Source organism: Sinocyclocheilus anshuiensis, unplaced genomic scaffold (assembly GCF_001515605.1).
Source record: "Sinocyclocheilus anshuiensis isolate Anshui unplaced genomic scaffold, SAMN03320099.WGS_v1.1 scaffold328, whole genome shotgun sequence".
NCBI classification, from domain to species: Eukaryota; Metazoa; Chordata; class Actinopteri; order Cypriniformes; family Cyprinidae; genus Sinocyclocheilus; species Sinocyclocheilus anshuiensis.
Genome location: NW_015558621.1, coordinates 1,494,573 through 1,508,066, shown reverse-complemented (window position 1 = coordinate 1,508,066; position 13,494 = coordinate 1,494,573).

The following is a 13,494-nucleotide window of genomic DNA, read 5'->3' as shown; positions in this document are numbered from 1 at the left end:
TCTCACAAGTGTCCTGTCACTATTTAAATCGTATTTTTAGAACTACACAAACTGCTGTTAATAAATGTCCTCTCAGTTTGTATTCAGTGTTGAATTCTTGACAGTGTTTTACTGCTAATATATTGACCCACATTCTGGTATAAGACTTTTGGGTAGGACTGGAAACGAGCAACATTTAGTGAGACTTATCGAATAAATTCATTGAATAGAATCACAATCTTGCATTGTATGGCAAGTAATTAAGTTTTGAAAGTTATGTAAGATTAATAAGGTGTACGTGAGGAACAGTTTTAAGCACCACTGTATTCAAAATTTGATCTCAGGGAAAATGCATCTTTTTACCCTTGAAATAAATTTCCTGTTTCTTTCAAAGACATTTTATACTGTAGCATTATGGAAGTGAGTTTAAAAGGAAATACTCTCTTAAAACACGAGGCAGGAAGGGGAAAGGAAATAAACTACACAAAGGGTATATGGAACAAACGAAACTAAATGAAAAGAAAGAAGAGTACAAATCATGACATAGTTTGAACCTGAGAAACAAAATGTGCTTTTCTTGAACAAGTTTAGTAAAGATGAAGATGTCTGGGGCATTTTTATTATAAAAAAAGATGTTTTAGTTATTACAAGCTAAAATGAAAACGAGGATTAATTGGATCTCACACCCGGAAGCATAAATCCGTGGCTGTTTTCAGACACTGAATTTATAATTGAACAGATTAGACATTTTGGCTGATGTAGGATTACAGACGCTCTTGCTGTCCAGAGGCCAAAAGAAGCGTAACTGTTTGTGACTAATTGTGTTTGTTCATAAATCAGGACAGCCGTCTGTATAACAAACACCCCCTGCCATGAGTGTGTGTGTGTGGTGTACAAAGGTGGGCTGTTTCTGTGGCAGATTCTATTGCCTGGATATGTGAGGAAAAGCTCCCCACAATCCACGGATATGTTTGTATCTTCATTCAGGCCTGATTTTCTGGTTCCTCCATAGGAGCATGGCATGAAATTGGGAGCAGGATTCCATTAAAATTGCTGTGTTCAGTTCTCTCGCCCACAACATTCCCCTTTAAGGAGGCTTGCTCTGTCATTGCCCTCATATTCAATATGTCAAGCACATGAAAAAGATTAAAAAAGCATATTTTGCTGATTATTTGTAATACATCATAAGCTGACCTTTAGTCCAAGAGCCACGAAGGCACCGCAAGAGTCAGCAAAAGTACCTGTCACATGCTAAGATCTGTTCAATAAATCCCACTTAGAAATTTTGGCTGCAAATTAATTAATGTCTTTAGCACAAGGTCATAATGATAATTGCTGAAAGAACTTCAAACTTCTGGTCATAGTCTAAAAGTCTAAGAGTTTTCTTAAGGGCAGTGTTTAGGAGGTCAAGAACAACTCATTCAGTTCCTGTTCATGTGAAACGCTGCGGTGAGAATGGCCAAGGGCGTTCTGTCATCAGCTTTAATGGTCTCAGACTGAGAAAAGAAAAAGGGTTGAGTAAATTGGATCTCGCTGTTAGCAACAATGACCACAGTTCTGGCTTGATGCTGTAAATGAATAAAACATGTCTATATGCAACCATCTGGTAAGTATCGATCATTATTATTATTTATTTTTTTTCAGGTTGAATTTTACCCCCAGAAACTATTAGTAAAATTGACTCTACATTATATGGTCCTTTTTTAATGGATTTTTTATATTTACTTTAAAAAAAGTATTTATAGTGTTCCTGTGGCTCAGTGGTAGAGCATTGCGTTAGCAGTGCAAAAGGTTGTAGGTTCGCTTCCCAGGGAACACACACAGGCTACTGGTAAAAAAAAATGTATAGCCTGAATGCACTGTAAGAGGCTTTGGATAAAAGCGTCTGCTAAATGCACAACTATATTAAATATAAATATATTAAAAAAAAAGTAATATTTTTTGTATTGTATGTGTCAGCATCAAAAGTCACACCTGAAAAAGCAAATTAAATGTCATATAATTTTAAGTATATGATTCAGTAAATATCTATGTTTCAGTGTGTCTCAGTTGCATAGGATGACATATTGAGAATACAGTGATTTATACACACCTGGAATGTGTGTCTTTTAGGCAGCAACGTCTGTTTCCTGCAATGATCAGTGGGGCCAATCAGCTGCCAGCTTGATGAATAAGAGGTGCTATAGCTGCCAGAATTCATATTTAGATACTGATTAAATCTAATAAAGTGAAACTGAAGGTGAAGACAGATTTTCTGCTCATGCAAAAACTAAATGTCTCTTCTTTTTTTGGTCCTGCAGCTGTGCACATCATTCTCGTATTCATAAACTTAGGAATTTATACAGATAAACAAATATCATATATATCACATTCACATTACTCCAGCTCGTTGAAATTTAGCAAGCCCCTCAGTTGTCCTTTCCACATGCCCAGAAGCTCTTACCAACACACATAAAGTCGACAATCTGTTTGGCTTGCAATAAATCTAAATGCACCTAGAGAGATGTTGTACTTCAATATCTATAGTATACAACTGTTGATAAAATATTAGGGCTGGCAACGTTTGGGCGTTAACGCATGTGATTAATTCAAAATCCTTAACGCGTTAAAAAGAATTTAATGCAAATAAACTACTGAAGCATGTGAAATTGCGTCATTAATGTAGTTTACGTAACGCAGTTAGATGATCTTGAAAGTCAGGGGTTTATCACACTGAGCATCTACAATGGCGCAAGCATCTGAAACCCCGGTAGGTATGAATTTCTATCATTTTAAGCGCTAAACTGTGGTAATCAACGCTCCAGTAAGCCAATGCATTCAAACAGTCATTCCAAAACAAATGTAAAGAAAACCAGGCTGATTATACATCAGAGATGGCAGAGAGAATAGACTCACGTTGCGTTTTCAGTCGATTATTTATTATGTATTTGGCTTTAAAACACCAGCTCTGTAATACTCTGTGATTGTTTCTGAAAAACACGAGTTTGAATGGAACAGCTGCATGGCCATAATATGCAAACTGTTTCTCGGCTGACGGCTGAATAAAGCAGCGTCTTGCTGGTAAAGTTTTGATGTAAAGTATGAGGATTGTAATCAAGGTAATATAAAGGTCATGTCTAAACAGGGACGGATTATGACTCAGCTGTGCCCTGGGCACGGACCGACTAAAGGCTCCCCTCGGTTGAAATTTCGTTCCTTTTTTATTCGAAATTGTTCCAAACTTGTTAACTTTATCATAAAATATCACGATTCTCAAATATAGAGAGGGTTTTAACTAGCCTATGCATAAAACCCGTCTTTTAACTTGTACTAGATATGGGTGTCATGCCATAGAATATTTTTAATATGACTGACTTTGTATTTAAGGTAAATTTATTAAAAAACATTGTAAGTTACTAATTATAACACTTTTATTGTACATAAAGTGAGCAAAGAATATTTGTATTATCAAAGAATATTAACTTCAGTCTAGACAGAGTTCAAGCACTCTCAACAACTCCCATTATAATCACCGAAGCTGTTTATACTGTGAAATGAATATCTGACATCGTACACACATCTGCACTTTGTTCATGATGAGAGAATTCGCCAGAAAGCAGCATTCAGTCAGCGAGCGCGCACTGAACAAAACACGGGCTTTTCAGCGATGACTCATCTGAATGCCTCTGATTGGCCATTGCATTAATAAGCTCAACAGAATCCTGTGTGATTGGTTATAATGCGCAGCACTGTAAAAACGCGTCTGGCTCAGCCAAAACACAAATGCAGATTTGAATTTGGCATCTGATGCTGTGCCGCACTGAACGTTCTAACCGTATCAAATATTAAAAAATATATTATTCAGCCATTTTTGGTATTTTGGAAGCTGCATTCAAAATCCACTTTGCTTAAAATCCTGAGGGGGCACGGTTGAAATGGCATTCTTGGAGGAGCAGTATTTCGGCTGGGCCCCCCTCTGGTCTAGTGCCCTGGGCAGGTGCCCGGTAGGCCCGTGCATTAATCCGTCCCTGTGTCTAAAAAGTCAGTTATATTGACACTCAAACGTGCGCTTTCGACTGTGTGATCACTTTGTATTTATGCACAGACACATTTGGATTCACCTTGTTTCCACATGCATTCAGGATCATGTTTTTATTTGTCGTGTAGTTGATGTGTTTAGTCATTCTGAGTGGATCCGTGCACTGTAGTAGGTATGCACTATGCAGTCAGCTGAAGGCGGTTTGTTTAGGTACAATGTGAATTCTGAAAAGTTTGTTTCGTAATGTGTATTTACGAATACACATTATGTATGTGTATTCGTACCCCCCCCCCCATGTGTGCTTGGTGTGTGTAAATTTAGTTTTGAAACGCAGCCCTGTTTGTGTTCATTAAGTAGCCTGAATTAGATCAAGTGAATGATGAAACATCATTACATGTTAAAATATATTCAAGATATTCATTTGGTTTTGGTTGGTAACATTGCATTCAGTATTGAGCAATGCACATGACCAATTGTAATAATAAATAAACAATAAAAAAAGATTCCTTCTTTTGAGGAATCTTTTGAAATTTGTGAAGAAAGAGGAGGCTGCAGCTGAGGTTCTGATGTTGAGGCGAACACCTTATCTACTATAAACAGACAGTGTTGAAAGATCTGGTCCTGAAGGCTGGCCATCATCTGTTTCTGAAAGAGCTGACAGTTTCTCACTCTCCTCATCTCAAACACAGACACTGCATTGCTCCAAAAACCTCCAGTCCTTTAGTTCAACGCAGGTGCCTGAGACAATGAATATGAACGCAGTCTTTTTCGGTTCTGATGAAACACATGGTTTCGACACTGACACATTGGTTTTTTAGAAGCCAATGGAGCTGTTTTGCATAGTGTAATGATTTGAGACTTTACAGTTAGAGAAATAATGAATATACAAACAAACCACTACAGATGTTCGCTGCTGATAGGAGTGTGGGTCTCTTTGAAGAAGCAGTAATAATGGTGTGGAGGTCTTTGATATCAGGGTTGCTCGCTCATGCACCTGCTTGATTAAGAGTGGTGGCAGCTACTTCCTCACAGCCTATTTCAGGACAGGAAATTGTCTGTGTCATCATGACATGTCATTCCTGGCATGGCTGCACAGTTACATAGAGTTACAAAAATATCATTCATTGGCTTCAAGTGTGTTCTGCTAACATGTTGTTTACAATGTGACCTGTTCCACCATGTGTTTGAGAATCCTCTAAGGATTCTTTTTTTTTTTTTTGACAGAATGAGATTTATTGGGGCTATTTGGCTTTTCACGTTTCTATGGAAGCCTGTTTCCTCTACTTAAAAAAAATAAAAAAAATAAAAATTGGAATAAAGAAACTGACTTTTTTTCTTGCAATTGCGAGTTTACATCTCACAATTATGACTTTTTTAATATCGGAATTGTGAGATATAAACTCAAAATTGCGAGAAATAAAGTATGTATTGAGAACAAAAGTCTCAATTCTGATATTTTCTCGCAATTATGAGTTTATATCTCACTATTCTGATTTTTTTTCTCGCAATTCTGACTTTTTTTCTCAGAATTGTGAGATATAAACTTGCAGTTGAGAGTTACGAAGGCCTATTTTGAGGGGGAAAAAGACTGATATGTTCTCGATATAAACTCGCAATTCTGAGAAAAAGTCACAATTTTGAGGTATAAATATTAAATAATGTAAAAAATAAAATAAAATAACATATTTTGTTTGTTTTTTTGGTTAATGTTTTATTTTGATAGATGTTATTGTAAAATGATTTATTTTAAAATTTTTTTAATCCTTTACAAAGCCCAGTTTGGAAAACCTTTACGTAATGTAATGTTTAATGCACTTCATGTTGTTAATTACAACAAATTGAATATATTTTCTTACTCTTTATATTTTTATATTAATATGGTTGATATAAAATTAACCTATTTACTCTACTCAAAAAGTAGTCTGATTATATTAATCAATCCAATCAATCCACTAACACTCACACTTTCAGGTCAAATGGGCTATTTAGTCTTATTGCTGAGCTGTCGGATACACTGATGAATCTTCAAAAGAAGTAGAAAAAATAAACACCCAGGCTGCTCCATTCGACACCATGCAATTGTGTAACTGATCTGATATTTAGCAAGGGCGTTTGTCATTTAGAAAATATTTGAGGGTCTCCCCTGAAACTTGTTTGTTACTATGCAAATTACTCCATTTCAGCTTCCATAAAATCAAGCTGACCTTTCCAGGGACAACTCAGTCTTTCTGGAAATCAGATTACTCAGCCATGACAAGATGAAACATTTGAGAGCACACTTACAGACTGTGTGTGCTGATGGTGTTTTTCTTTGGAGGTGGCATCAAATGTGTATGAACAGCTTCCTGAAAATTATTCAGTCAAAAGGTTCTAAGAAACTGTTTGAAGCAATGCCATTTTAAAGGGAATCAGAAAATGATTGGTCAAAGCTATTTTTAGCTGATAATGGTAAAAGGCTTGTTTCCATCATAGACTAGGAAACATTCAAATGTAATTCTGACATTATTTCTTGCAATTGCCATTTTATTTATTTTAACAATCATGGCCATCTCAAAATATGACTTTTTATGTCATTTTTTGACTTAATATATGTTTTTATATATCACAATGTAGCTTTCTTTTTTTTAAATCTCACAGCTGTGGCATAGCACTGATAAATTTGAACATGCGTACTTATCCAACTTTCAATAAAGAACTGGGTGTAATATAGCTACAAATTTTAATATAGTAAAGGTGATAATACACTCTAAAAAATGCTGGGTTGTTTCAACCCAATTTTGGGTCAAATATGGACTAACCCAACTGTTGGGTTAAAAAGTTAATTTAAAAATGTCACCAAAATTTAACCCAACAGTTGGGTTAGTCCATATTTGACCGAAAATTGGGTTGAAACAACCCAGCATTTTTTAGAGTGTATATTTACAATTTGCCTGTTTTAGTTTTATTCTCAGACGCAAAAACAAGTTTTTATTTTCCACAAAGTAAAAAAAAAAGCCATCTCACTGGTAGGTGTTCTCATTTTTTAAGCCAAACAACTTTTGCATCCTTACAGGGCCTCATTGCAGATCTTGTATATTTTGTAAAAGTATATTTAAACAGTCTGGGAATGAACCCAACAAGCTGCTGACAGCTATAAAGCACTAGGGTGCTAAAAGGACACAACTGATTTTAACTGAAAAAGATTTACTTCAAGAAGTTTATTTTTTTAACTTCACATTGGCTCAAGATCAGTAAGTAGCTTATAGTAAATAAATACACATATTTTACTATTGCTGATATACTCCTGATACTCTTTAAAATCACCTGTGGTTTTACAGTGTTGTCAGTTTAGACAATGAAGATAAACAGGGGCCTGATTTATTGTAAATACATTTTACAGTATACTGATAATATGCTGACATCTCTGCATGCTCTAATGATTCGTAGAATCCTTAGATATTTTATGTTACTTTAATTTATTTATTTTATTCATTTATTTATGTACTGGTGGAAAGCAAGGTGGAGGCTGATAGAAATATTTCCAGAAGCATATCACAAGACGTAGTGAGAAGAGGGGGGTTAAAGTGATATTTTATCTCCTTCCATAGAGACCATCTTCTCTCATGCCAAACTCTTTGTAGTGTCAGGAGTGTGTTGTATACTTTAGAGATGCTTCTGTGCCCATCTGCAGTAGAAGTCTTATAGTAAATGTCTGCCTGGAATGTATAGGCTCCCTTCTTATATCTAAATGGGGCATTCAAAGGCCACTGTTGGTAAGAAAATATCACTGTATGCATTTATAAAAATAATTCCAATCAGAATGATTTTGATGCAATTACAGGACCTTAATGTCATGATTCATATTTTTTTTTAAATCTTCACACCCCCCACCCCCAAAAAGTTAATTGCGTCTCCAAAAAGGACAAATAAAACACCTAAAACACCATAAGTTGTAAATATAATTAATTGCACTTTATTTATTATATTTATTCATTATAGATGTTAATAACATCATTGAAAAAAAAAGATTCTTCATCAGAGCAGATTTGGAGGAACTGAGCCTTACATTATTTGTTCACCAATGGATCCTCTGCAGTGAATGGGTGCCGTCAGAATGAGAGTTCAATCACCTGATAAAACCATCACAATAATAGACAAATAATGCACACGACTTCAATCCATCAATTGACATCTTTGTGAACAGAAAATCTGTGTTTTTGTAATAAACAAATCCATCGTTATGATGTCTTTAACTTTGTTTCCGGCTAAAGTAAAGGTCTTCTAATGCAGCTTTCTCCAGTAAAGAAGTCATCTCGTCTGAATCAGGAGAAAAATATGCACAGATCAAGAGAAAACAGGTCAAAATTGTTCTAAACAAATTAATTTTCATGTGAGAGGACAATCGGGAATGGAATTTTTCACTGTGATGTTTTTATCAGCTGTTTGGATACTCATTCACTCATTTACTTCAACCCTAAAACACACAATGCAATACATAATTCAAAATAAAAGTCCTATGAAAAATCATGCGTAAAATTCATTAATATTAACACAGTACATTGGTCCCTACTTTTACAGATTGAGACACTTTTACAAATCTGAGAAACTTTTTTAGTTAGATGTCGTTTTAGTTTTAAAGCTTGCATGGTTCATCTTCATTATACATATGAACTTTTTGACCATTAGCTGTTCTAACTTCTTTTTATTATGGTGAAACACATCAGCGACCTTAAGCCTGGATGTTATCAAAGTCATCCCACCAGTCATCACCTCCTGTCCATACCCCTTGCCAGCCTGCAGCAGTGCGACTTGCTGACTTCACTTGTCCCAGCAGCATGACACTGTACCCGCTTCTCCCATTCTTGGCTGTGTGACCAGTTAATTCATTTATCATTAAAGAACTACTGTGAAATCCCCCGCTGTGTTCAAGGTTGCTACGACTGTCTGCACTGATGAAAACTGAGAGTGCAAAAAACAGGAGAACTGGGTGTCTGGTGAACACTTACATCACCAAACAGGTTCCTGAGGTGGAAGCAGACCCTGATGAGGGAGAGAAAGAGAAAAGAGGATTTTTCTCTCTTTTAAACTTCTCCCACTCACAGACCTTAGAGGCCCCTGTGTGGGCCTTCAGATGATTCCACCCATATGCTCCTTGTCGTCTGCTCAAGAGGAATAAAGAATTGAGGAGCTGTCATATGTCTCTGCAGTGCTGAGGCAAGACTTCATCTTCTGCAGCTTATAAGCACTGATTCCTTGTCAGAGGCCTTGTTTTCTTAGGGCAGGCATCCTGGAGTGCATTAACAACTCGAATGATTTCAAACAGATCTTAATCTCGCCTAGTCTGAACCCAGCTGAGGGACATGTAGACCTGCATAGCTCACGCCAGGTAATAATTGAAGTAGCAATTACACTAGATGCAGTGGTAGGTTCTGATGTACAGTAATAGAGTGGAACGTCTCACACAGCTGTGGCAGTACTGATAAGAGTAAATGCAAAACCATACCAAATATTTTACCTTATAGCTGATTGATATTACATAAAGTAAACTTTTTTTTTTTTTACAAAACTAAATAATGAAATACAGTAATGCATTTTGTCGGTATTACCTATCTACTGCACACAACCATGTAGGCTATTATGAATTGGAAAAGTTACAAAAGATTAAAATTTTGGCAAGGTAAGTTTCCTATTGGTAAACAATATAAGTAAACATCCAGCCTCTTACCAGTTATCTTGCACAGCCCGTGTGGGTTGTGAGGCATGAAGCAGCATGTGAACTAGTGGTAGATATTTTGATTTATTCAACTCAGCGACTTGACTATGCACTGTGTAGGCATAAAAGGAAGTGCTCTTGAATGGTTTAAATCATATTTCTCCAATCAAAGTTTTAGAGTTAACATTGGTGAACGCTCATCTGAGGTAGCTTCTTTGACATGTGGTGTTCCCCAGGGATCCATTTTGGCTCCTATTCTTTTTTCATTGTACATGCTCCCATTGGGTTCTATTTTTAAGAAGCATGGTCTGTCTTTCCATTGCTATGCAGACGATACTCAAATCTATCTGCCCTTAAAACAGAGTTCAAATGGTCTGGAAGCACTTATGTCTTGCCTGTCTGATGTGAAAGCCTGGTTGTCTTTAAATTTTCTTAATTTCAATGAGAGTAAAACTGAAATAATTGTGTTTGGTCCGTCGGATTCTCGTAGTACACTGAAAGTAAATCTTGGCGATTTAACCTCTTCCATGAAGTCTTGGGTAAAAAAATCTGGGTGTCTCAGCCCTATCCCACTTGCAGATAGTTCAAAATGCAGCTGCAAGGCTTTTAACGAGTACCAAAAAACGGGATCATATTACACCAGTTTTACGTTCTCTGCACTGGTTGCCTGTGCTATCACTATCACTATCGAGTTAATTTAAAAATTATTCTCTTAGTGTTTAAATCATTAAACTGTTTGGCCCCTGTCATCATTCAATCATTCACTCAATTAATTCATTAAAAAACGAGTCATTGAAGATTGAATTTGTGTGCCTGGAAATCTGCACGTGAGAAAGATTTGTGGATGGAAAAATGCACATGGGAAAAAAGACAAAACAAAATATTTTAGAAGTGCCTCAGTGGTATTTTTCTTTGTCCATGCAACGGAACCCAATGGGCATTAATACTGTTTGATTACCAACATTGCTATTTTGAAGATATTATATATATATAAAACCTTGTTTTAAAACATCTTTCTGAATAAATCCGTCAGCTGCCTATTATATTATATTATATCATATTATATTATTTTATTTATAAATACAAATTTAGAGATTCACAGTTCAATGTTTGGTACATTGTATTTTAATTATTCATAGCAAATAGCAAATCCAGTGAGAAACACATAATATAAAAAGCGCACTGATAGAAGTGAGGTAGGCACCCCAAAAAAATGATCTATATTGGCTTAAAGTGTTAATGAATGTGTGATTAGATAGGCTTAAAGTGTTAATGGATGTGTGAACAGACATGATGTAACGCTGAGCAAATTTATTCTATAGGGAGGGAACTTGCTGATGCCTTCTGCTGCCTCCGCTCTCTCTGCTGCTGTCTCCACAGTTCCCTCCGCTTCTGCTTCTGCTGCTCAGTGATTCTGGGGTTTGCTCCCTGTTGTGGGGAACTTTTGGTCATAAGTGCTCCCTGTAGGGTCAAAATGCACAGGTGTAAGGTGCGTTAGGTGCTGTGCAGGTAAACCTCACTCCCCTGATCTCAAGAGGCACACTAGCAACTGACACTAGTGGCTGCAGTCTTTAGCCTCCTTGTTAGTGCGGCCGCCTCCCATGCAGATGACCCGGGTTTGAGACCCGCTCGGAACGGGGGCGAGTAGGACCCAGGGGGTTACACAGGCACCACTTTTGAGGTCCTGGAGAGAATGGGCAATCCCTGTGTGAAAGAGACAGGCATGCTCAGATGTTCAGCAAGCCTCCGTTTTCCTGTCTTCATGGTCCTGGTGGGCATTGCTGCTCCCTTCGAAGACTCAGCGACCACTGCCACTGGTATTGGGTTCTTGTCAGGTAAAGGTGCTTCCTGTAGGGACTTGGAAGACATAGGTGCACCCTTTGTAGGTGAGACTTGAGGCTTCTGTTGCAACAGATCCTTCCTCAGCTGCTCAGGGATCTTGAGTCTTTGCGTCTCTGGGGACTTTTTAGTCATGGGTGCTTCTTTCAGAGAAGAGGCTGGTGGTGTCAGCTGCAGCAGCTCCTGCCTCTGTGGCTCAGGCATCTTCAGCCTTTGCCTCTCTGGGGTCTTTTTGGGCATGGGTGCTCCCTGAACAGAAGTGTCTTCTTCTGCCTCTACTGCTTTGTGGTCTTCCGTGTTTCTCAAATTCATCACTGAAGACCAGGGATGTGGGGCATGAAGTTTCTCCTGCCTCCATTGTTCCCCACTACTGCACTGACGTGATGTCCCCATACTCAGGCTCCTCCGATATAGGAGAAGAAACATAGTTGGCATAGTCATGTGGATGTTTGATGGTAAAAGATGATCCAAAGATGTGAACAATATTGCCTTTGTGCAACACTTTGTAAAACCTTGTAAAAAACTGTGGAGGAAACAAGAAAAGGAAAACATGAAAAGGAAGAGATTGAGTAAACATATAAGAGCCTGGAAATTGGTTATCTTGGTTTAAAAATAATAATAATTAGCAATTAACCAACTAATGTGCATAACTCAGATGGTTATAATATAAAAGTACAGCGTTTACATGCAGCATGCTGAATTCTATACTGTAGAATACAGGGTTTAGAAAATGCTCCAGTGCATTAGGCTAATTGTCTATCAAGCCTCTGATTTCAAAATTCTCATTTAAAATGTTCCTTCCTTTCCAACTTGTGACCTAGTGATCTATCTTAAAGTCACCATGAAATCAAAATTGAAAATTCTTATTTTTTTAATGGAACACTGTAGTGTTTTTTATAAATAATTTATCCGTGCACTTCATTATTTTTTTTTTTTAATTCATGTGCCCTCATAATCTTTAATCAAAGACATTAACCTCCCCTCCCCCTCAAAACGACTCATCTTCTCTTGAGGTCACGAGCTATGGCGCAAGGGCGGAGCTAGTGACGTGAGGGCTAAACCATGGGATAAACGACAGGGGGAAAAGCTGAAGCTGATGCTTCACTTTATAGCACTGACACCAGTCATGAGGGAGTACGTTACCCCTAAACATTGAAAAGATATTAGGATATTACGACAACATTACTCTTAGGCCATCGCAAACTAATCTCTCTCTCTCTCTCTAGCCTATGTTATACTTTCCGCGTGCGCGAGTCCGCTAGTGTCCGCTATGGTATGCGTGACGTAAAAATCGTCATCGGAGAGTGTGCGTGGAGGCTCCGCGCAAGACATCCGCGTGCCTTCCATTTTTTGTGACCGTAGGCTACAAAAGCACCAACTGCGCACGCGCAGGCTGTGTGAACAGGGGCGTGTCTACATGGTGGCCAGGGTTGGCGCCGGCCCCCCCTACCAGATGTCTTGCTATAGGCTTGTTTTTAGTACATTTCTAATTTTAGGCGGTTTCTATAGTGTGATCTTAATGACAATGTGGAGAGCGCATAATGTTACGCGATCTATGTGCACGAGGATGAATCTCTCCACTCCCAAGCGGATTTCCTTCACTCACACAAAACTGGACGTGTGCTTTTAACATACATCGTTCCGCAAACACAACCCTTTGGGTATTCTTTGGGTAATGATCTAGCCTGTCAGACAGGAGAGCTAAAAACATACATCTTCAGTGCTAAGGTTCTTGTGACATTTATTCTGTGGTGTCCACTAAAACAGGTTCATTAAAACTACAAGAGGACTTTGATTCTCACATGCTAATGAAAGAGGCAATCACTCTTTGGCGTGCCAAAGTCTGCATATTCAGGATCAGTACAGACAGCGATACAGTTGTTAGTGACTAGAGAGCACTGAAACCCTTGAGATTTCATTTTTAATGCTTTGAGCTTAATAGCAGGTGTAGGTGTGCTTTGAAGAA